The sequence below is a fragment of the Rhinopithecus roxellana genome, chromosome 10 (assembly GCF_007565055.1).
Source record: "Rhinopithecus roxellana isolate Shanxi Qingling chromosome 10, ASM756505v1, whole genome shotgun sequence".
Taxonomy (NCBI): Eukaryota; Metazoa; Chordata; class Mammalia; order Primates; family Cercopithecidae; genus Rhinopithecus; species Rhinopithecus roxellana.
This window is the reverse complement of record NC_044558.1, coordinates 87,429,562-87,454,354: the sequence shown is the minus strand read 5'-3', so window position 1 is coordinate 87,454,354 and position 24,793 is coordinate 87,429,562. Positions and strand designations below refer to the sequence as shown.

The following is a 24,793-nucleotide window of genomic DNA, read 5'->3' as shown; positions in this document are numbered from 1 at the left end:
CTCGCTCTGTTGCCCAGGCTGGAGTGCAGTGGCGTGATCTCAGCTCACTGCAACCTCCACCTCCCAGGTTCAAGCAATTCTCCTGCCTCAGTCTCCCGAGTAGTGGGATTATAGGTGTCTGCCACTACGCCTGGCTAATGTTTGTATTTTCAGTAGAGATGGGGTTTCACCATGTTGGCCAGGCTGGTCTTGAACTCCTGATCTCAAGTGACCCGCCCACCTTGGCCTCCCAAAGTGCTGGGATTATAGGCATGAGCATGATTATTTTTAAATTATCTATTAAAGAAGTACATGCCCAATGTAAAAACCTGGGAAATACACACTATTAAGAAAAAATTCCGGCACCTATAATCCCAGCTACTCACAAGGGTGAGGCAGGAGAATCGCTTGAACCCGGGAGGCAGAGGTTGCAGTTAGCCAAGATCGCACCACTGCACTCCAGCCTTGGTGACAGAGTGAGACTCCATCTCAAAGAAAAAAAAAAAAAAAAAAAAAAAAAGGGAAGAAAAAAATCCATAATCCTATCCAGGCAAAACTCCATTAACAATCTGGCATACTTTTCTCCATGCACGTATTTATTTCTGCCTGCATTTTTAAAATGCAGCTAAGATCACATTATATGTATAATTTCATAGTTCACCTCTTTTATCTAACCCTATGACTATTTTGCCATGTCACCAAATACTGTTCACAAAGGTCATTTTAATGACTGCTTAATGTCTGCCTTATGGAAGAGCTGTAATTCATTCACAACCATTTCTCCACAATCAGAAACCAAGGCTATATTCAACCTTGTGTTGAACTATTGAAAATTATCGTGTCTGGAAGATCTTGGTGCCTATTACTTATCTACATTTTGGGGGCTTTCTTGAGAATGGCTTTCTAGAAGTAGAATTATTGGGTCAAAGAATATAACAATTTAAAACCTACATCTATTGGAATAATTTTTAGATGCTTGACTAACATTGTAGATGAAGGCCTTACAGGAAAAAACTAGAAAAAAACTATGGACTTCCGTTTTCACATTTTTCTTGCTGAGAATATCCCACTCTTGTCTCATGCCTATACTTATAAACTGAACGTTTTCATTATTTTTGTTACTCCTTCCAATTCTGTCTGTGGCTGTGGAATGCTTTAGATTAATTGGTAGCTAAAACTTGCTTGAATTCAGCATCACATTTCACCTAACCTCTAAACAATCAATAACTGCAATGTTTGCATGTCTACTCTGCTAATGTAGTCTGACTATAGCACCAATAAACTAAAATATTCCTTATGACATCATATGAACACTAGTTGCTAAATTTCTAAGAAAGTAGTTTCAGCCGGGTGCGGTGGCTCACGTCTGTAATCCTAGCACTTTGGGAGGCCAAGGTGGGTGGATCACCTGAGGTCAGGAGTTCGAGACCAGCCTGACCAACATGGAGAAACCCCGTCTCTACTAAAAATACAAAATTAGCCAGGTGCGGTGGCACATGCCTGTAATCCCAGCTACTCGGGCAGCTGAGGCAGGAGAATCGCTTGAACCTGGGAGGCGGAGATTGCAGTGAGCCGAGATCACACCATTGCACTCCAGCCTGGCAACAAGAGCAAAACTCCATCTCAGAAAAAATAAAGTAGTTTCAAATAAGGTATCTTACAAATCAGGAAACATTCATTCCTATAAAATAGTTTTCTTTCTTTCTTTCCCTACCTCCCTCCCTTCCTTCTCTCTTTCTCTCTTTCTCTCTCTCTGTCTCTCTCTCTCCCTCTCTCCTTTCTTTTTTTAGTTTTTGAGACAGAGTCTGGCTCTGTCGCCCAGGCTGGAGCGCAGTGGCAAGATTTCAGCTCACTGCAACCTTCCCAGGTTCAAACGATTCTCATGCCTCAGCCTCCTGAGTAGCTGGAATGACAGGTTCATGCCACCATGCTGGGCTAATTATCCTCTCTCTAAATAGTCTAAATAGTTACTAACTCTTCTTACATAATTAATTTTCTTTCTCTCTCTCTCTCTCTTTTTTTTTTTTTTTTTTTTTTTTGAGACTCAGGCTGGAGTGCAGTGATACAATCTTGGCTCACTGCAACCTCTGCCTTCCGGGTTCAAGCGACTCTCCTGCCTCAGCCTTCCAAGTAGCTGGGATTACAGGCATGTGCCACCACGCCTAATTTTGGATTTTTAGTAGAGATGGGGTTTTGTTATATTGGCCAGGCTGGTCTCGAACTCCTTACTTGAGATGACCCACCTGCCTTGGCCTTCCAAAGTGCTGGGATTACAGGCGTGAGCCAGTGCGCCCGGCCCACTTTTACATAATTTTCTTAAAATGCATGCATACTCTCTTCATCTTTGGTTGCCAAGCTCTATATATGTTCTAAAATTATCTAAGACTTCTAGGAATTAAGCCTTCTCAGTTTTATCTTTTCTTTGTTTGCTTTTCTGCTACAATATTACATTGCTATTGAGGCTGAAGATAGTATTCTTGAAGTTCATCCATTAAACCTAAAGGATATTTTCAATTTTCTTCCATTTTACTACCCCCACTTCCTTCTTTATAAATGTCTCTTGGATCCCATGAAACTGTCTTCTGTTTTTCCAAATTATTCTGGTTACACTTCCTCTTCTTTCTGATGTCTAAATGAATGTGTTCCTCTAAGGATTTCCCAAGTCCCCTGTGTGACTGCAAGCTGCTATCTTAATTTCTGCCCATTTAATGGTTTTAAGTAATACTGTGTCACTAGACAGTACTGACAATTATTCTAAGCCCCAGTCCCATATTTTCAAATATCTATTTGGCTTCTCCCCTAAATGGCTCACATACACCTCCCATTAACTCTGTTCTCTTTCCCCGTCCCTTACATTCAATTAATCCCCAATTTCTGCTTCAAATATTTCTTTTGGCCTGTTTTTCCATTTCTCTGGCATCATATGCTCTCTCCTTTTCTCCTCCTCTTACAGCCTCTATCTTTTCTGGAATTCGAAAAACACTATTACCATAATCATCTTTCTAAAGCATGGTTCAGATAATATCATAGCTCTGCTCAAAATCCTTCAAAATCTCACTACTTACTATGGGATAAAGAATAATAATAATAATAATAATAATAATAACTTTACCTAATGAACATTCAAAGCTGGCTTCAAACCACTAGTCTAACCTAAATTTTTAAACTTTATAAAATCAGGAAAAAATAAATTCCATTCAGTTACATTTTTATATATACTTTGTATTTCATTTCTCACTTGGTCTTTGTCCAAGTTGTTTCCTCTGCTTATAAGGCCCAAATCCCAACTATTCTCACAGTCCAGTTCAATGTCACCTCTATAAAACCTACTATTTTCTCCCTTTGATTCAGTTTTCAACACACATAGTACTCTAAAACTGGATGGCAAGTGCTTCTTCAGAGAAGGATAATTGTCTAAGTCCACATTTGGATTAATCATAGTAACCCCTGACAGTTTTAAAAATAAAAACAGCATTATTGAAATATAATTCACCTACATACACTCCACCCATTTAAAGTGTACAATTCAGTGGTTTTTAGGATATTCACAGATATGTACAACCATTACCAACCAGTTATTTTTAGAACATTTTCATCACCATACATACACACACAAAACCATACCCTTTAGCTATTACCCCACCCTCGCCCCACCCCATTTCCTCCATTCCTAAGCAATTTACTAACATACTTTCCATCTTTATAGATTTCCTTGTTCTGGGAATTAACAATCAAACAATATGTGGTCTTTCATGACTGGCTTTTTTCACTCAGCATGTTTTCAAATCCAACGCATAGCATGAATCAGTATTTCTTTTTATTACCAGATAATAGTCCATTGTATGGATATATCACATTTTATCAGGTGATGGACATTTGGACTGCCTTACCTTTTGGCCATTATGAATAGTGCTACTACAATTATTCATGTATAAGTTTTTATGCAGATATATGTTTTCATTTTTCTTGAGCATATACCTACGAGTGGAAATGCTGGGCCCTACGGCTTCTTTAAGTAGCAGATATTCCATAAAAATCTGATGAAATCACCTTCCCTTTTCCATTTCAATCTTAGAATTAAAATGATCATTCAAATTAATCCTTTCCCCAAAAGATAAACAAGAACATTTTTTCTTCTAAGAGGATAAGATGAAATAACAGGCATAAAATAAGTTTTTCCCTCTTCCTTGACCTCCTGCAACCTCAAGTATTACATTTATAGTGAGAATGCAGAACTGCGCCAAGAATGTAGTATTTCAGGTTTTAGGCCCTTGGGCCAAATAAACAATCCAACTAGCTTGGAGTAGAAGATTTCATCAGAGATGTGCAATTGAAATAATTATCTTCACAAACACTTCTTTATTCTAAGAAATGGAAACCTTCTAACAATGGTAATCAAGCAAATTATTTCTCACAGACATTCTAACTTAGCATAAGAAAGAACACTGGTGGCGCATGCCTGTAGTCCCAGCTACTTGGGAGGCTGAGGCATGAGAATCACTTGAGCCCAGGAGGCAGAGGTTGCAGTGAGCCGAGTCACTCACGCCACTGCACTCCAGCCTGGGTGACAGAGCAAGACTCCATTAAAAAAAAATGAGAAAGAAAGAGAGAGGAAAGAAGAGAGAGGGAAAGAAAGAGAAAGCGAAAGAAAAGAAAAGAAAAGGAAAGGAAAGAAAAGAGAAAGAAAGAAAGAAAGATAGAAAGAAAAGAAAGAAAGAAGGAAAGAAAGAAAGAAGGAAGGAAGGAAGGAAGGAAGGAAGGAAGGGAAGGAAGGAAGGAAGGAAGGAAGGAAGGAAGGAAGGAAGGAAGGAAGGAAGGAAGAAAATGAGTTGATGGGTGCAGCACACCAACATGGCACATGTATACATATGTAACAAACCTGCACATTGTGCACATGTACCCTAGAACTTAAAGTATAATAATAATATAATTTAAAAAAAAGAGAAAGAAAGAAAGGAAGAAAGAAAGAAAGAAAGAAACACTTGATAGAGAGTGGAAATATAAATATTTTAAATAATTTTTCCGTTCCCAGAAACTTCAAGAAAGATGACTCATGGAAGATCTTAGTTGTGTTTCAATATTTTTCTCAACAATAATGTTCTTCTCAACAATGTTTTTCTCTAGCAGCACTATCCTGGAGCCAGTGAATTTGAAAACTCCACAATATTTCAGTATTAATAAAGTAAATAAGAATTAGAATGTTTCATACTGGAAAGAATTTTAAAGATACATCATTTCAACTCCTTTCTTTTTATATTCAATCTCAGAAAAGTGAAGCATCACATGACACCTATGTGGCAGCATTATCCCCAAATGAAAATCCCGGACTTCTGGCCAGGTGCAGTGGCTCACGCCTGTAATCCTAGTACTTTGGGAGGCTGAGATGGGAGTGTTGCTTGAGTCCAGGAGTTCGAGAACAGCCTGGGCAACACAGTGAGACCCCCGTCTCTATGAAATAAAATACAAAATAATAATTAGCTGGGCGTGGTAGCACGTGCCTGTAGTCCCAGCTACTTGGGTGTTGAGGTGGGAGGACTGCTTGAGTCCAGGAAGCTGAGGCTACAGTGAGCTGAGATTGTGCCACTGCACTCCAACCTGGGTGACAAAGTAAAACTCTGTCTGAAAAAAAAAAAAAAAATTCAGGACTTCTGATTTTCCATTACAGGAAACATTCTCCTGAACCATGCTGCCCTAAGTCACACTTTATTATTTTGGAGGGTAATCAAGAAAATTTTAAATTTAATGTAAGATTGAACTTCTGTTATTATTCCTCCCAAGGATCTCAGAACACTTAAATATATGGTGCTAGATTCGGTTCTTATGGGACTGCAGAGTAAACAAATTTGAGGGCCTGTTTAAGAAAAAAACAGAAGGCCGGGCGCGGTGGCTCAAGCCTGTAATCCCAGCACTTTGGGAGGCCGAGACGGGCGGATCACGAGGTCAGGAGATCGAGACCATCCTGGCTAATACGGTGAAACCCCGTCTCTACTAAAAAATACAAAAAACTAGCCGGGCGACGAGGCGGGTGCCTGTAGTCCCAGCTACTCGGGAGGCTGAGACAGGAGAATGGCGTGAACCCGGGAGGCGGAGCTTGCAGTGAGCTGAGATCCGGCCACTGCACTCCAGCCTGGGCGGCAGAGCAAGACTCCGTCTCAAAAAAAAAAAAAAGAAAAAAAAGAAAAGAAAAAAACAGGGCCAGCACGGTGGCTTATGCCTGTAATCCCAGCACTTTGGGAGTCTGAGGCGGGTGGATCACTTGAGGTCAGGAGATCCAGACCATCCTGGCTAACACGGTGAAACCCCATCTCTACTAAAAATACAAAAAATTAGCCGGGCATGGTGGCACACGCCTATAGTCCCAGCTACTCGGGAGGCTGAGACAGGAGAATCGCTTGAACCCAGGAGGCAGAAGATGCAGTGAGCCGAGATCGGCACCACTGCACTCCAGCCTGGGCAACAGAGTGAGACTCCGTCTCAAAAAAAAAAAAAAAAAAAAAAAAAAATAGGTCAGGCATGGTGGCTCATGCCTATAATCTCAGCACTTTGGGAGGCCGAGGCAGGTAGATCACTTGATGTTAGCAGTTCAAGACCAGCCTGGCCAACATGGTAAAACCTGTCTCTACTAAAAATACAAAAAATTAGCTGGGCATGGTGGTGCATGCTTGTAATTCTAGCTACTCAGGAGGCTGAGACAGGAGAACAACTTGAACCCAGGAGGTGGAGTTTGCAGTGAGCCAAGATTGTGACATTGCATTCCAGCCTGGGTGACAGAGCAAGACTTTGTCTCTAAATAAATAAATAAATTTCTCACTTAAAATTAAGTATAGAGCCTTAGATGAAGCTGGTACAAAGCTCTGAAACATGCTTCACAGTCGAAGTCCCATAGTTAGGACTAGTTGAGTATTTGGTTTCTTCCCCCGCTTCCTTCCACATGACTTCCCATAAGACTTGAAGAGAATTGTCCAAAAAAAAAAAAAAAAAAAAAAAAAACTAGCAAATTTTGTTTTAGTTGTTGTTCCTGTTTGCCACCAATATTTAACTATTATCCTGAGGTAAGAAAACTGCTTTTAAGCTACTTTCACGTTGAAAATGAAACTAGATGATAGTTGCTTTTTATGCCACTATGATTCTATAGCCCAACTGTGAACATATATCCTCACGTTTAAGAGCTGAAAAAGGACTGTAGTGATCATCTAATTTCTACTTGGCAAATAATGCAGAAGTAGCTGGGGTTTTGAGGATCATAATAATGATAACCTTCAGACTACTCCTGGGTCAACTGACATTATATGAAGATTCTTCTAGTCACTCTTTAAGACTTTATCTATGTAGGCTCAAAAGCAAATTATTTTGATTTCTCATGGAGTATTATTTTCTTCTTCCCTTAAAAAAAAGAAGTTTAGGATAAGAGACAGATGAGAAAGTAGAGGCCCCATTGGATCTCTTAACTTTAACACTGAATATCTCTTTTATTTTTTTTTAAGACAGTCTCGCTCTGTTGCCTAGGCTGGAGTACGGTGACACCATGTCAGCTCTCTACAACCTCTGCCTCTCAGGTTCCAGAGAGTCTAGTGCCTCAATGTCCCAAGTAGCTGGGACTAGAGGTGCATGCCACCACACCCCGTAAATTTTTTTTTGTTTTAGTAGAGACGGGGTTTCACCATGTTGGCCAGGCTGGTCTCAAACTCCTGGCCTCCCAAAGTGCTGGAATTACAGGCGTGAGCCACCACATCCAGCAACACTGAATATCTTTGTTCTGTCTGATACTTTGATATGAGGCCAGTAATTTGAAATCAATTATCCATCTACTTCAGAAAAAATGGCACCTCACATGAATCTGAAAATTAAGACCAGTATAAAAATGGTGGTGATGTGTCTATATAAATCCCAAATTATTCTAAAATATTTGACCAGGTTTTTAAAGTCTTCATTTTGCACTATAACTTTTTTTTTTTTCATTTTAAAAAATGTTTTATGTTTTAGAGAGACAGGGTATTACTCTGTCACCCAAGCTGGAGTGCAGTAGTGTGACCACAGTTCACTGTAGCCTCAACCTCTGGGGTTTAAGCAGCTCTCTTGTCTCAGCCTCCCAATTAGCTGGGACTACAGGCATGTGTCATCATGCCCAGCTAACTTATTTTTTGTAGAGATAGGGTCTTGCTATGTTGCCCAGGCTGGTCTCCAACTCCTGGGTCAAGCAATCCTCCTGCCTCAGCCTTCCAAAGCGCTGGGATTACAGGCATGAGCCATTGTGCCCGGCTGCCCCATTATTCAGTCTTTTTTTTTTTTGAGACGGAGTCTTGCTCTGTCGCCCAGGCTGGAGTGCAGTGGCACCATCTCAGCTCACTGCAAGCTCTGACTCCCGGGTTCACACCATTCTTCTGCCTCAGCCTCCCGAGTTGCTGGGACTATAGGCACCTGCCACCACGCCCAGCTAATTTGTTGTATTTTTAGTAGAGATGGGGTTTCACCATGTTAGCCAGGATGGTCTCAATCTCCTGACCTTGTGATTCACCCACCTCGGCTTCCCAAAGTGCTGGGATTACAGGCATAAGCCACCGCGCCCAGCCCATTATTCAATCTTATGCCCCAATATTCTGTTATGTATTGAATACATAATGTGAAAACTTTGCGTAACTGTAATATGCAGTAATTTGCTCTTACGAATTCTCAAACATGATTAATAATCATTCATATCTCTTATTTTAAAAATCCTCACAGATCCCTAACATTTTCGGAAGTCACTTTAAGTCATTTACTTTACTCATTTATTCATCTATCATTCATTTGGAAAATATTTATTAAGTACCTAATATTCGTCCAGCACTGAACAAGGCTTTGGGTTCTTTCCTGTTCTCATACAGCTTATATTCTAGTAGAGAGAGATAGAAATATTTATACAGGAAGTATTAATAAATATAAAGAGAAATATAAAATGAAACAGGGCCAGCAGGCAGGATAGAGCTCTCTGATAAGGTAAGAGTTGAGCAGAGACCTGAAGGATGAAGGAAGTGAAGGAGTATGCCCTGAAGGTCCTGGCAAGGAAGAGTGGTACAGGCAGAGGGAAAAGCAAGATTGTTTTGTGTACTCCAGAAAACGCCAGAAGGCCAGCGTGGGTAAGGGAAAGTGAACAATGGGGATGTACTAGGAGAAGAGATAGGGCCTTTCATAACAGGATGAAGATTTTGGATTTTATTATAAGTGAGATGGGAAGCCACTGAAGCATTTCATGAGAGATGCCACTTCTGTGTTTAAAAGGATCACTCTGACTATTCTGTGGGAAACAGACTGTACAGAAGCAAGGTTAAAAACACTGAGACCGGAAAGAAGCCATTGCAAAACTCTCAGAAAGAAATGATGGCAGCCAGCACCAAGGTGCTGGTGGTAGAGGTAATAAGAATTGGTAGAATTCCAGAATAATTGAGAAGGAACAATCAAATGAGCTTTGCTGCTTTGATTGGAATATGAAAGAAAGAGAGGAGTCAAAGATGACTCCAAGCCTTAGGGCCTGAGCTACCGAAAGATGAAATTGCCCATTTATAACACTGTAATAGGCTGGGCGCAGTGGCTCATGCCTGTAATCCCAGCACTTTGGGAGGCCAAGGCGGGTGGATCACCTGAGGTCAGGAGTTCGAGACCAGCCTGGCCAACAAGGCAAAACACTAAAAATACAAAAATTGGCTGGGCATGGTGGCTCACGCCTATAGTCCCAGCTACTCAGGAGACTGAGACAGGAGAATCACTTGAACCCAGGAGACGGAGGTTGTAGTGAGCTGAGATCATGCTACTGTACTCCAGCCTGGGCAACAGAGTGAGAGACTGGGTCTCAAATAAACAAAACTGTAATAAACCTCTTATGGCTTTTATATAACTTATATGAAACAAATTCACAACCTCTCTCCAAACCAAACTCAACAATTGCTTTGATAGTACAGATGTTATTATTTTGTTGATACAATAACTTCCAAAACAAATATGGCCCATTCTACTGTGTTTCTTATGTTTCAGTGTGGCATGCTCACTCACCATTAGACCACTTTTCTGTACCTGTACTCCTAGGAATACTTCATTTGTATAACCTGGCTTGGTATCATCTGGCCTTCACAAGGTGCGAGTTTAACAGTTACACATTAATTCCACTTCCGTTTCTATTCTTTTCTCATTTGTCTAAGACAATTCAAGTGGCACCACTTGGCATTATGGTAAACACAAACACAGGCCCTGAAATCCCAGCAAACCAAAGGACTCTTTAGTGATAATGCGGTCATCCAGATGATCCTCCATGTATTTATTTATTTATTTTTTTAGACGGCATCTTGTTCTGTCGCCCAGGCTAGAGTGCAGTGGTGCAATCTCGGCTCACTGCAACCTCTGCCTCCTGGGTTCAAGCGATTCTTCTGCCTCAGCCTCCCGAGTTGCTGGGAGTACAGGCGTGCACCACCACGCCCAGCTAATTTTTGAATTTTTAAGTAGAGACGAGGTGTCACCATATTGGCCAGGCTGGTCTCAAACTCCAGACTTTGTGATCAAAGTGCTGGGATTACAGGTGTGAGCCACCATGCCAGGGTCCACCATGTATTTTTTAAAAGATCATCATAAAAATGAAAACATAACATTAAAAAAGTTGTGGAGAACTTTTAGACCTATTTTCATACCTTTAAGTTCCCAGGGGTCTATAGATTTACTTGAAAACACTAGGGAATAGAATCTTATCTTACCCAAGGTGGCTGGGTACAACAGTCAACACCCAAGGCCAAAACTGCATTCAGCTCTAATTACCCTAGAAAATTCCAGTGTTTATAGTTTTGTTTACAAAACTCTTTAAAGTAATTTTCACACACAGTCAAGTTTGGGAACCACTGAGCAAGTCAAACCTGCCCCCACCCCAAAAGCCTATGTATAAAAAGGGATTTTTTTTTTTCACCCAGCAATTAAAAAAGTAGAATTTGAATTTATTTTTTAATATTTATTTTAGGGCCGGAGTGGTGGCTCATACCTGTAATCCCAACACTTTGGGAGGCTGAGATGGGCGGATCACGAGGTCAGGAGATCGAGACCATCCTGGCTAACATGATGAAACCTCATCTCTACTAAAAAACACAAAAAAATCAGCCAGGCCTGGTGGTGGGCACCTGTAGTCCCAGCTACTCGGGAGGCTGAGGCAGGAGAATGGTGTGAACCCAGAAGGCGGAGCTTGCCGTGAGCTGAGATGGTGCCACTGCACTCCAGCCTTGGTGACAGAGCCAGACTCCATCTCAAAACAAAAAACAAACAACAACAACAAAAAAATCATTTATTTTAGGTTCGGGGTACATGTGCAGGTTTGTTATATAGGCACATTGCATGGGGTTTGGTGTACAGATTATTTCACCACCCAGGTAATAAGCATAGTACCCAATATGGCAGTTTTTTGATCTTCACCCTCCTCCTTCTTTCCAACCTCAAGTAGGCCCTGGTGTCTGCGATTCCCTTCTTTGTATCCCTATGTACTCAGTATCAGCTCTCACTTATAAGCCACCAACAGTCATTCTGATTGGTGTGAGATGGCATCTCATTGTGGTTTGGATTTGTATTTCTCTAATGATTAGTGATGTTGAGCATTTTTTCCTATGCTTGTTGGTTGTGTGCATGTCTTCTTTTGAAAAGTGTCTGTTCATGTCCTTTGCCCACTTTTTAATGGGATTGTTTTTTGCTTGTTGATTTGAGTTCCTTATAGATTCTGGATATTGTTAATAGATCTTTATTGGATGCATAGCCTGCAAACATTTTCTCTTTCTGTAGGATGTTTATTTGGTTGATAGTTTCTGTTGCTGTACAGAAGCTCTGTAGTTTAATTAAGTCTAAATTGGTCAGTTTTTATTTTTGTTGCAATTGCTTTAGGTGTCTTTATCACGTAATCTTTGCTAGGTCCTATGTCCAGAATGGTATTTCTCAGGTTACCTTCCAGTGTTTTTATCGTTTTAGGTTTTACATGTAAGTCTTTAATCCATCTTGAGTTGATATTTTTGAGAGGGAGTCTTGCTCTGTCACCCAAGCTGAAGTGCAGTGGTGCAATCTTGGGTCACTGCAACCTCTGCCTCCGGGGTTCAAGTGATTCTCCTGCCTCAGCCTCCTAAGTAGCTGGGGTTACAAGCATGCAACACCATGCCCAGCTAACTTTTGTTTTTATTTTTGCTTTTGAGACAGAGTCTTGCACTGTCACCCAGGCTGGAGTGCAGTGGCTTGATCTCTGCTCACTGCAATCTCCGCCTCCTGGGGTTCAAGCAATTTTCCTGCCTCAGCCTCCTGAGTAGCTGGGATCACAGGCACCCACCACCATGCCCGGCTAATTTTTTGTATTTTTAGTAGAGATGGGGTTTCACTATGTTGGCCAAGCTGGTCTTGAACCCCTGACCTCGTGATCCACCCGCTTTGGCCTCCCAAAGTGCTGGGATTATAGGCGTGAGGGATTATCTGGTTTTCAAGGGGAATGCTTTTTTTTTTTCTTTTTGAGATGTAGTCTCGCTCTGTCGCCAGGCTGGAGTGCAGTGGCGCCATCTCGGCTCACTGCAACCTCCATCTCCCGGGTTCAAGTGATTCTCCTGCCTCAGCTTCCCGAGTAGCTGGGACTACAGGCATGCACCACTACATCCAGCGAATTTTTGTATTTTTAGTAGAGACAGGGTTTCGCCACATTGGCCATGCTGGTCTAGAACTCCTGACCTCAAGTGACCCACCTGCCTCGGCCTCCCAAAGTGCTGGGATTACAGGTGTGAACCACTGTGCCTGGTGTGATTTTTGTATATGATGTAAGGAAGGGGTCCAGTTTCACTCTTCTGCATATGGCTAGCCAGTTATCCCAGTATTATTTGTGGAATAGGAAGTCCATCCCCTATTGCTTGTTTCTGTCGACTTGGTCAAAGATCAGATGGTTGCAGGTGTGCGGCATTATTTTTGGGCTCTCTGTTCTGTTCCACTGGTCTATGTGTCTGTTTTTGTACGGGTACCGTGCTCTTTTGGTTACTATATCCTTGCAGTATAGTTTGAAGTCTGGTAACAGGTAACGTGATGCTTTTAGTTTTGTTCTTTTTGCTTAGAATTACTTTGTCTTTTCAAGGTCTTGTTTGGTTGCATATGAATTTTAAAATAGCAGTTTCTACTTCTGTGGAGAATGTCATTGGTAGTTTGACAGGAATAGCACTGAATCTGTAAATTGCTTTGGGCAGTATGGCCATTTTAACAACATTAAGTCTTCCTATCCATGAGCATGAAATGTTTTTCCATTTGTTTTTGTCATCTCTGATTTCTTTAAGCAGTGTTTACTAGTTCTCATTGCAGAGATCTTTCACCTCCCCGGTTAGCTGTATTCCTAGGTATTTTATTCTTTTTGTGGCTATTTTGAATGGGATTGCATTCTTCATTTGGCTCTCGGCTTGGATGCTCTTGATATATAGGTATGTTACTGATTTTTCTACATTGATTTTGTATCCCGAAACTGCTGAAGTTATTTATTAGATCAAAGAGCATTTGGTTTTGAGACTATGAGCAGAGACTATGCAGTTTTCTAGGTATAGAATCAAGTTGCCTGCAAACAGGGATACTTTGACTTTCTCTCTTCCTATTTGGATACCTTTTATTTCTTTCTTTTGCCTGACTTCTCTGGTCAGGACTTCCAGTGCTATGTTGAATAGGAGTGCTGATAGGGTCTTGTTCTGGTTTTCAAGGGGAATGCTTTGGCTTTTACCTACTCAGTATGATGCTGGTTGTGGGTTTGTTATAGTTGGCCCTATAAAAGGGATTTGTCACCTTTTATGTGACATTGACCTCTCTGGCAGTTCAAGGATGCCTATTGACACCTTCTCAGAATAACGTTTTACATGAAAACATTAACCACTTAGAATTATGAAGGCAACTAGTTATACTGAAATAAAGTTATAAAAATATTAAAAAGCATCCAGGCGCGGTGGTTCATGCCTGTAATCCCAGCACTTTGGGAGGTTGAGGCAGGCAAATCACCTGAGGTCAGGAGTTCGAGACCAGCTTGGCCAACATGGCGAAACCCCGTCTCTACTAAAAGTACAAAAATAGCCGGGCGTGGTGGCGGGTACGTGTAATCCCAGATACTCAGGAGGCTGAGGCTGCAGTGAACCAAGATTGCACCACTGTACTCCGGCCTGGGCAACAAGAGCGAGACTCTGTCTCAAAAAAAAACTAAATAAATAAATAAATAAAATTAAAATTAAAAAGCAAATTTGTCACATAGTAATATATGTGTTTCTTTATTAATGCATTTAGTAATAAGGGATAGGAGTCTAATGACTACAATAACTTCAATGAATGATGAGCATAAGAAATATTTTAATGTACATGTAACAACTAATGATATAAAATATTTGTGATTTGTATTGGTGACAAAGTTATAGGTATTGCTAATACTCTTGCGGTTTGTTGCCAACATTTATAATTATAGAAAATGCTAAATTTCAGTCAGAGTTTAGTAAAAACAAAAATGGAATGTTTTCTAACAGCTTCCTTGATCTACAGAAACCTGGGCATACAAACCACTCACTCTTTCAGATAACCAGTATAAATGGGTATTGGTGAGGAATTCTAAAAGCTCTTCTTACATGTAGAGTATATTCCATTCTGTTTTCTACCAAACCTCTATAACCTCTTTTGGTAGAAACTCATAAAATGTGAGGATTAAATGAGATAATATACTCCAAGTATGTAGTAGGTACAGAACAAAACCTCTGCTAGATGTGAATCTAATCTTACTTGATCACATTGATATAATACACATTGTTATTTAAAAAGTTACAGAGAATTACCTTGGCATTTCCTGCTGTGATTCCAGTCCTATGCCTTTTGGCATTGGTAGTTCCCTTACTATAGAATTTCATCTTATGTTGTGGAAGTTCATTGAAATGTACTGATGAGGCTGTTCCACTGTAAGTACTAATGAAAATCATCACTGTTACGGTTTTTATTTGCAAATAATAGAAACCAACCCTGGCTAACTTAGGCAGAAAATAATTGTATTCTTAAGATATCTCATAGAATGAATTGGGAAGCTCAAAAAATGGGCAGGCCCCTAGGGAGGAAAGGCACAATCAAGGTCATGTCATTTGCTTAGGATGCTGTTGATGCCATCATCACTCGATTCTGCTCTATTGGATTCTTATCATCTTCACAACTGCCACAATAATCTCTGCTGTGCCCTGAGCTTGCAAGATTCAAAGTTCTGGGTAGCAGTATCTGATTGACCAAAGTCACATGCCCGCATGCAAGTTGCCGGTAACTGAAGATGGAATATTGACCTGTACTCCTTTCGCTGTTTCCACAGCAGAAGGAAGAACACTGGCTTGCACCTATCCCAAACAGGATAGTGTTCAAGCAATAGGCAACCACACGATATATAACTTATTAATGATCAAGAGTCACAGCACAGCTCAAAGGATAAGTGACAAAGTTGGATTTACAGTGTTCCAGTTTCTAATTCTGTCTCCTTATTTCCCTGCAGCCTGAGTAAGTTTTATAACCTGTTTAAGCTTCTTCCATATCTACAAAATATTATTCTTCTCATGAGTTTTATAAGAGGTGCAGTAGCTGAAGCAGTGCTCACGTATTCATTCATTCTTTCAACATTTATTGGATACCTGCTATGCTTGAGATATTGTGTTAGGTGCTGAAAGATATGTAACACATAAAATACATACACGGATATGTGTTCACCAGAAACTCATTACCTAGAATCAGTGAGTGTTGCAAGTACTATGAAAGTTCAAAATAGGGAGCATTTCTCACTCTCTAAGAAGCAGGGGATGGAGATGGGTAGGTGATTAAAGCTTTATTTATTTATTTATTTGAGATGGAGTTTTGCTCTTGTTGCATAGGCTGGAGTGCAATGGCGTGATCCCAGCTCACCGCAACCTCTGTTTCCCGGGTGCAAGTGATTCTCCTGCCTCAGCCTCCCAAGCAGCTGGGATTACAAGCACACGCCACCATGCCTGGCTAATTTTGCATTTTTAGTAGAGACAGGGTTTCTCCATGTTGGCCAGGCTGGTCTTGAACTCCGGACCTCAGGTGATCTGCCCGCTCTGGCCTCCCAAAGTGCTGGGATTACAAGCGTGAGCCACTGCGCCCGGCCGATTAATGCTTTAATGGAAGAGACAGCATTTTGATTGTTCTGTAAAGAACAAGCAGAATCGGCCAAGCGCAGTGGCTCATACCTGTAATTCCAGCACTTTGGAGGCCGAGGAGGGCAGATCACAAGGTTAAGAGATCGAGACCATCCTGGCCAACATGGTGAAAACCCGTCTCTCCTAAAAATACAAAAATTAGTTGGGTGTGGTGGTGCACACCTGTAGTCCCAGCTACTCGGGAGGCTGAGGCAGGAGAATCGCTTGAACTTGGGAGGCACTGGTTGCGGTCAGTTGAGACTGCGCCACTGCACTCCAGCCTGGTGACAGAGCGAGACTCGGTCTCAAAAAAAAAAAAAAAGAACAGGCAGAATTTTTTATAGGAAACGGTGTGCACAAAGATTTGGAGGTTGTAGCATATTAGGAAATGGCATATTACTTAAATGTCTGTTCTGCAGATTTGGGAAACAAAGCTGGAACAGTCTATCAGGTCTAGACTGTCAAGGAACTTTAATACCACAGAAAGGTTTTTAAGCCTTTTTTCTACTGATGAAAACATTTTCAATTACATTTCATCTTTAAGACTAATACTATAGTTGCCTGGAGTAATATACAGGCTGGACTAAGAACATTTTGTTTAAAAATATTGTGCACACATCACAGAAAAAGAATTGAAAGAATATAAACCAAAATGTTAATAATGATTATCTTTGGGTATAAAGACATTTTCTGTTTATCTTTGTTTTTGATATTTTCTACATTGAACATGTATCACTTTTGTAATGAAAAAATAAATTAAAAATATTTTTTAAAGACTGAATTGGAATAGAAGGAGACTAGAGCAGGGAGGTCAGGTTAGGGCTACCAAATAAGAAAGAATGATAATCTTATTCTAGAATGTTGGCAATAAAATTGAAAGCAGAAGGCAGTTACCATACCATGATTCCTTGAGTGTAGATGTCAAGAGAAACACGGTAGTAACACAGTGAAGAGTCAGCAGTTGATTGACTACAGAGCCTAGAAAACACATGGGAGTATTAGCTCTGAGGCCCTAAGAGCAAGAGACAGGGAAGATGTTTGTTCTCTGAAATAAAAATGGGGAATTTAGTAGAAGAAACTAAGTTTAATGGGAGAAAGATAATGACTGTTTTCTAGTAAAACTGTATTGAAGGTGATAGATGGACATCCAGGTAGAGATGTACAGAAAGTAGAAAGAAACGGAGACTGGTGTGCAGGAGAAATGTTGGCGCAAGGTCGGATCTGGGAGTCATTTGTATCAGGTAGACAGGAAGCTCAAGCAGCAGCTATGGTAACTCAGGCAAAGACTGCAGACAAAAGAGAAGGCTAAGAACAAAACTAAGAATTCAACTTTGAGGGTAAGTTGAATTCTTAGCGAATGTCAGATGAATGCTAAGTATAATAATATAATTCTATAATTAGGCATTCACATTCACCTATTAAATATATAGTCAAAAGGTTAAAATGACTTCCTTAATAGCAACAAATTGAGATGAGTAGTCAAAAGATTACTACCAGAAATAAAATTTAGATTATTATATTTTTTAAAGATTACTCTGCTTTTTTCATTGTAAAAAAAGAAAAAAAAAAAAAGAAAGAAAGAAAGCCCCTTGTCTTTCTGTCTATGGAAATATATATTTTTAAAGGGGAAATCTGTGCAGTACAGTAATAAAATGAACAAACTAACCTAATCTATCTATCTATCTATCTATCTATCTATCTATATCTTTATATATAGATTCTCGTGCCTCAGCCTCCTGAGTAGCTGGGATTACAGGTGCACACCACCATACCCGGCTAATTTTTATATTTTTGTAGAGACGGGGTTTATTCATATTGTCCAAGCCGGTCACGAACTCCTGACCTCAAATGATCTGCCCATCTCGGCCTCCCAAAGTGCTAGGATTACAGGTGTGAGCCACTGTGCCAGGCCTAATCTATTTATTTTATTTATTTATTTATTTATTTTTTGTTTGAGACGGAGGCTCGCTCTGTCACCCAAGCTGGAGTGCAGTGGCCAGATCTCAGCTCATTGCAAGCTCCGCCTCCCGGGTTCACGCCATTCTCCTGCCTCAGCCTCCCGAGTAGCTGGGACTACAGGCGCCACCACCTCGCCCGGCTAGTTTTTTGTATTTTTAGTAGAGACGGGGTTTCACCGTGTTAGCCAGGATGGTCTCGATCTCCTGACCTCGTGATCCACCCGTCTCGGCCTCCCAAAGTGCTGGGATTACAGGCTTGAGCCACTGCGCCTGGCCTATTTATTTTATTTTTTGAGACCAAGTCTCATTCTTTTCCCCCAGGCTGGAGTGCAATGGCACGATCTTGGCTCACTGCAACCTCCACCTCCCGGGTTCAAGTGATTCTCCTGCCTCAGCCTCCCAAGTAGCTGGGATTACAGGCACCCGTCACTACACCTGGCTAATTTTTGTATTTTTAGTAGAGATGGGTTTTCACCATGTTGGCCAGGCTTGTCTCAAACTCCTGACCTCAGGTGATCCACTCGCCTTGGCCTCCCAAAGTGCTGGGATTACAGGCGTGAGCCACTGTGCTCGGCCATAATCTATGTATGTTATATAACTTTAAAATATTCTCTTGTGAACCCCGAAAATCTGAGACAGGTTTCAGTTAATTTAGAAAGTTTATTTTTCCAAAGTTGAGGATGTACGCCCATGACACTGCCTCAGGAGGTCCTGGCAACATGTGCCCAAGGTGGTCAGAGCACAGTTTGGTTTTGTACATTCTAGGGAGACATGAGACATCAATCAACATACACAAGATGAACATTGGTTTGGCCTGGAAAGGTGGGGCAACTCTAAGCAAAAAGCAGAAAGACTCCAAGCGGGAAGGTGGCTTCCAGGTCATAGGTAGATAAGAGACTAATTGTTGCATTCTTTTGAGTTTCTCATTAGTCTGTCCAAAGAAGGCAATCAGATATGCATTTACCTCAGTGAGCAGAGGAGTGACCCTGAATAGAATAGGAGGCAAATTGGCCCTAAGGAGTTCCCAGCTTGACTTTTCCCTTTAGCTTAGTGATTTGGGGGCCCCAAGATACATTTTCCTTTCACGGTCTTTATAATTCGAATTTTAGATTTTGAATGAATCTAAGAGAGGCTCAAGGAGGTTAAGTTGCTTCAAAGTAGTTTAATAGTAATGACTTAGTACTTGTGCCATTAGAACCTAGGTTGAATTCCTACCCACAGAGTGTGAGAAAATCTTCACAATCTATACCTCTGACAAAGGACTAATATCTAGAATCTACAACAAACTCAAACAAATTAACAAGAAAGAAACAAACAATCCCAATCAAAAAGTGGGCTAAGGACATGAATGGACGGTTCTCAAAAGATGTACAAATAGCCAACAAACATACGAAAAATGCTCAACATCATAATGATACTGCAAATCAAAACCACGATGCAGTATCACCCTACTCCTGCAAGAATGGCCATAATAAAAAAAATAGATGCGGGCATGGATGCAGTGAACAGGGAACACTTCTACATCGCTGGTGGGAATGTAAACTAATACAACCACTGTGGAAAACAGTGTGCAAACTCCTTAAAGAACGAAAAGTAAAACTACCATTTGATCCAGCCATCCCAGTACTGGTAATCTACCCAGAGGAAAAGAAGTCATTATACAAAAAGATATTTGCCCATGCATGTTTATAGCAGCAGAATTCGCAATTGCAAAAACGTGCAACCAACCCAAATGCCCATCAATCAATGAGTGGATAAAGAAACTGTGGTATATATACACAATGGGATACTACTCAGCCATAAAAGGGAATGAATTAATGGCATTTGCAGTGACCTGGATGAGACTGGAAACAATTATTCTAAGTGAAGTAACTCAGGAATGGAAAACTGAATATAGTATGTTCTCACTCATAAGTGGGAGCTAAGCTAAGAGGATGCAAAAGCATGAGAATGACACAATGGACTTTGGGGACTCAGGAGGAAAGGATGGGAAGGGGGTGAGGGATAAAAGACTACAAATTGTGTGCAGTGTATACTGCTCAGGTAATGGGTGCACCAAAATCTCACAAATTACCACTAAAGAACTTACTCATGTAACCAAACACCACCTGCTCCCAATAACCTATGAAAATTAAAACGAAAACAAAAACAAAAACAAAAACAAAAAAACCTAGGTTGAATTCCTTTTTTTTTTTTTTTTTTTTTGAACTGGAGCTGCTCAGGCTGGAGTGCAGTGGTGCAATCTCTGCTCACTGCAGCCTCCACCTCCCAGGTTCAAGCAATTCTCCTGCCTCAGCCTCCCAAGTAGCTAGGATTACAGATGCACACAACTATGCCCGGATAATCTTTGTATTTTTAGTGGAGATAGGGTTTCACCATGTTGGCCAGGGGGGTCACGAACTGAATTCCTCATCAAAAAACACTTGCCATTGGGTAGCATCATGACATAGTGGAAACAACCCTAAACTGGAAAACAGAAGTCTTGGGTCCGAGTCTCACAGCAGCTCTGAGTGGCTCTGTGGTATTGATCAAGTTGTTTAACTTCTCTAAGCCTCAGTTTTCCTGGTCTTGGAGTTAGTCAAGACAATTTCTAAGTTTCATTTCAAATCTAAAAGTCTATGATTTTGCCATGTTACTTAGTTTAAAAATCTTTTATTCAGATACACACAGACACATAACACACCCTGAGTTCAATATATAACCAAAATTCCCAGCATTCTTCAGTTTAATCGTTCCAAAGCCAAATAAAAGAAAAATCCAAGATGTAAACACCTTTAGCCTCTACAAATTTTACCCACCACTGATCACCAAATATACAACAGCACTGTAAGAGCTCTGTATTGATAACTTTTGACTCCCTCCTACAGGATTACAATGCCAGGCACTGGAGATAATAGAACATGCAGAAATAAAAGCTTTGAAAATAAACCTTCTTACAGCTAATGAAGGATTATGTAGTGCGCAATTTTTCTAAAACGTCACAGCTATTAGCAAGTTATTTTTTTGTTTGGGACTGTTTCTCCCGTCTCTACTTTGTTGCCTTGAAAAGTTTCCCATAAGTATTATCAGATTTAGAGAATCAAAAACTTCAAAATTATAATGTATATACTTAAATTTATACATTTATATTTACTTCTTTGGGAAAAGTTTTGCTCAGCTTCTGCTATGGACTGAATTGTATCTCCCTCCCTCCCCCAATTCATATGTAGAAACTCGAACCCTCCAATACGACTGTATTTGGAGATACAATATGACATAATTAAGGTGAAATGAGGTCATATGGGTGGGGCCCTAATCTGGTAGAACTGGTGGCCTTGTAAGTAGAGGAATAGGTAGTGGTAAGAAAAGCCCATATGGGCTCACGGTGGGAAGGTGAAGATCTGCAAGCCAGGGAGAGAGCCCACACCAGAAGCTGAACTGGCTGGCACCTTGATCTTAGACTCCCCAACCTCCAAAACTGTGAGAAAGTAAATTGTATTTCACCACAGAACTGTAAGACATTCGATCTGTGGTATTTTGTTAGAGTGGCCCAAGCGGACTAAGATAGAATGCTTAAGCCAGGCACGGTGGCTCATGCCTGTAATCCCAGTGCTTTGGGAGGCCGAGGTGGGTGGATTGCCTGAGCTCACGTGTTCAAGACCAGCCTGGGCAATACGGTGAAACCCTGTCTCTACTAAAATACGAAAAATTATCTGAGTGTGGCAGCGTGCACCTGTAATCCCAGCTACATGGGGGGCTCATACAGGAGAACTGCATGAATCTGGAAAGTGGAAGTTGCAGTGAACCAAGATTACACCATTGTACTCTAGCCTGGGCAACAGAGCAAGACTCCGTCTCAAAAAAAAAAAAAAAAAAAAGAAAGAAAGAAAGAAAGAAAAAGAAAAACAGCATGCTTAGGAACTATTTGGACAATTTTCATATGGCTACTAATTTAGAAGTCAAAATTTGGCCGGGCATGGTGGCTCACACCTGTAATCCCAGCACTTTGGAAGACCAAGGTGGGTAGATCACTTGAGGTCAGGAGCTCAAGAAACAGTTTGGCCAACATGGTGAAACCCTGTCAATACTAAAAATACAAAAATTAGCTGGTTGCGGTGGCATGCGCCTGTAATCCCAGCTACTCAGGAGGCTAAGGCAGGAAAATCTTGAACACAGGAGGTTGAGGCTGCAATGATCTGAGATTGCGCCACCGCACTTAAGCCTGGGTGACACAGCAAGACTGTCTCAAAAAAAAAAAGAGTGTTATTCTTATTCAGGTATTTGGAGTAACCAATCTTTTGATGATCCTTTTTCTTTCAAAAATACATTCTGATAATTCCAAGAATTGGGTAAAAATTATTCTTTGAAATAGAGGGAAAAAGTTTACAATTATATTTGTCTATACCCAATAACTTAAAAAAAAGAGTATACGTCCTTCTTAAGTATAAAATCTTGACCTAAAATATGTTTCCAAAGACTGTAAATTTATTTGATCTTTCAACAATACTTCCTCTAAATACAAACACAGATGTTTACATTCCTCAAGATACAAGTAATTACAAGTACTTTCCTGTTTAGATATTTAAGGCAGTTTTTTTATCCTTCAAAGATTTATTTAAAATTTAGAAATAGAATGAACCTGGCTGGGCATGGTGGCTCACACCTGGAATCCCAGCATTTTGGGAGGCTGAGGCAGGCAGATCACCTGAGGTCTGGAGTTCGAGACCTGCCTGGCAAACATGGCGAAACTACGTCTCTATTAAAAGTACAAAATGAGCTGGTGCCTGGAATCCCAGCTCCTTGGGAGGCTGAGGCAGGAGAATTACTGAAACCTGGGAGTGTAGGTTGCAGTGAACCAAGATCGCACCATTGCACTCCAGCCTGGGAAAAAACAGCGACTGTCCATCAAAAAAAAAAAAAAAAAAAAAAAGAAACATTAATCTTATCTGTCCTTATATACCATCTGATTTTAAATACTCTTTAAAGCTGTTAATGGAACCCATCCTCTATACTACTGCCAGTGTTATCAACCTGAAAGTAAAATCTGACCATGCCACTCGCTAACTTAAAACCCTTTAATCCTCATCATGTACAGGATGTAAGATCCAAACTCCTTGTAGAGGGCATATGAAATCCTCTGCAATCTGTTCCTTGTCTACTCTTGGATCTTGTCCTTAGCAACTCCAGGGCCTCACACTGGATGCTTCAGCTATCTCCAGCTACTTCCCTGAGATATCAAGTAACACCAGTTGGCAAGAAAGGAAGAAAAGTTATCTGCCTTCCTAGCTAACCAGAATCTGTTCAAGAATCTGCTTTCCTTCAGGGAAATCTTCCTGACTGTCCCCTAAGCTAGGGCAGGTTTTTTTTTCCTTTATGCTCCTGTAGAAGTGTACTGTAAACATTTATTTCAGACACAGGAATTCACCACACAAGATTTAGGTTATTTTAGGTTAAGTTATCTCTCCATTAGGACCATAAGCTGCTTAAGGTCAGGAATCTTTATTTATTTATTTATTTATTTATTTATTTATTTATTTATTTATTTATTTATTTATTTCTGCCACCCAGGCTACAGTACAGTGGCCAGATCTCAGCTCACTACAACCTCTGCCTCCTGGGTTCAAGCGATTTTCTTGCCTCAGCCTCCCAAGTAGCTGGCACTACAGGGGCATGCCACCACGCCTGGCTAATTTTTGTATTTTTAGTAGAGATGGGGTTTTGCCATGTTGGCCAGGCTGGAGGAATTCTATTTATATTACCACTACTTAACACAGTGGCTGATACATTGCCTGTGGTTAAGAAATGCTTGTTGAACTATACCGTCATATGTCAAATGTATTAGGGTGTTTACTTTTTTTTTTCTGAGACGGAGTCTGTCGCCCAGGCTGGAGTGCAGTGGCGTGATCTCGGCTCACTGCAACCTCCACCTCTCGAGTAGCGGGGATTACAGGTGCCTGCCACCATGCCCGGCTAATTTTTGTATTTTTAGTACAGATGGGGTTTCGCCATGTTGGCCAGGCTGGTCTTGAACTCCTGACCTCAGGTAATCCGCCTGCCTCGGCATCCCAAAGTGCTGGGATTACAGGAGTGAGCCACTGTGCCCAGTCAGGTTTTAACTTTTTTTTGAGAGGGAGTTTTGCTCTTGTCTCCCAGGCTGGGGTGCAATGGCACGATCTCAGTTCACTGTATCCTCTTCCTCCTGGGTTCAAGCAATTCTCCTGCCTCAGCCTCCCTAGTACCTGGGATGACAGGCATCCGCCACCATGCCCAGCTAATTTCTTTTGTAGTTTTAGCAGAGACAGGGTTTCACCATGTTGGCCAGGCTGGTCTTGAACTCCTGACCTTAGGTGATTTGCCTGCCTCGACCTCCCAAAATGCTGGGCAGGTGTGAGCCACCGTGCCCAGTGGGGTTTTTACTTTTTTAAAGGAATTATACTAAATGTTTTTGTAAACCAAGTAACCATTACTACTTCATGTGGTGTTTTGAATTACTATTTCCATACATTGTTTTACTTAAAAGTAACTTGACCTTTATTCTGGAAGTTCATTATGTTATTAAACTACATGATATCCAAATGCCAATAATCTCAGAATTATCAGCACTCTCAACTAATTTGTTCAAGAATCTATTTAAATGGACATCTTAAGGACCTGGCATTTGAGATCATTTGATTTAAACATTTATAAACCCCCTTGCAGTCAGAGTCTAGTCTATGT

The 24,793-nt window shown here is 40.8% G+C and overlaps 1 protein-coding gene across 6 annotated transcripts in view; it reads right to left on the bottom strand.

The window, feature by feature from the left end:
• The window catches only part of TAOK3 (TAO kinase 3), a 235,342-nt gene that overhangs the window by 122,753 nt on the left and 87,796 nt on the right, over positions 1-24,793 (bottom strand). The window lies entirely within an intron of this gene.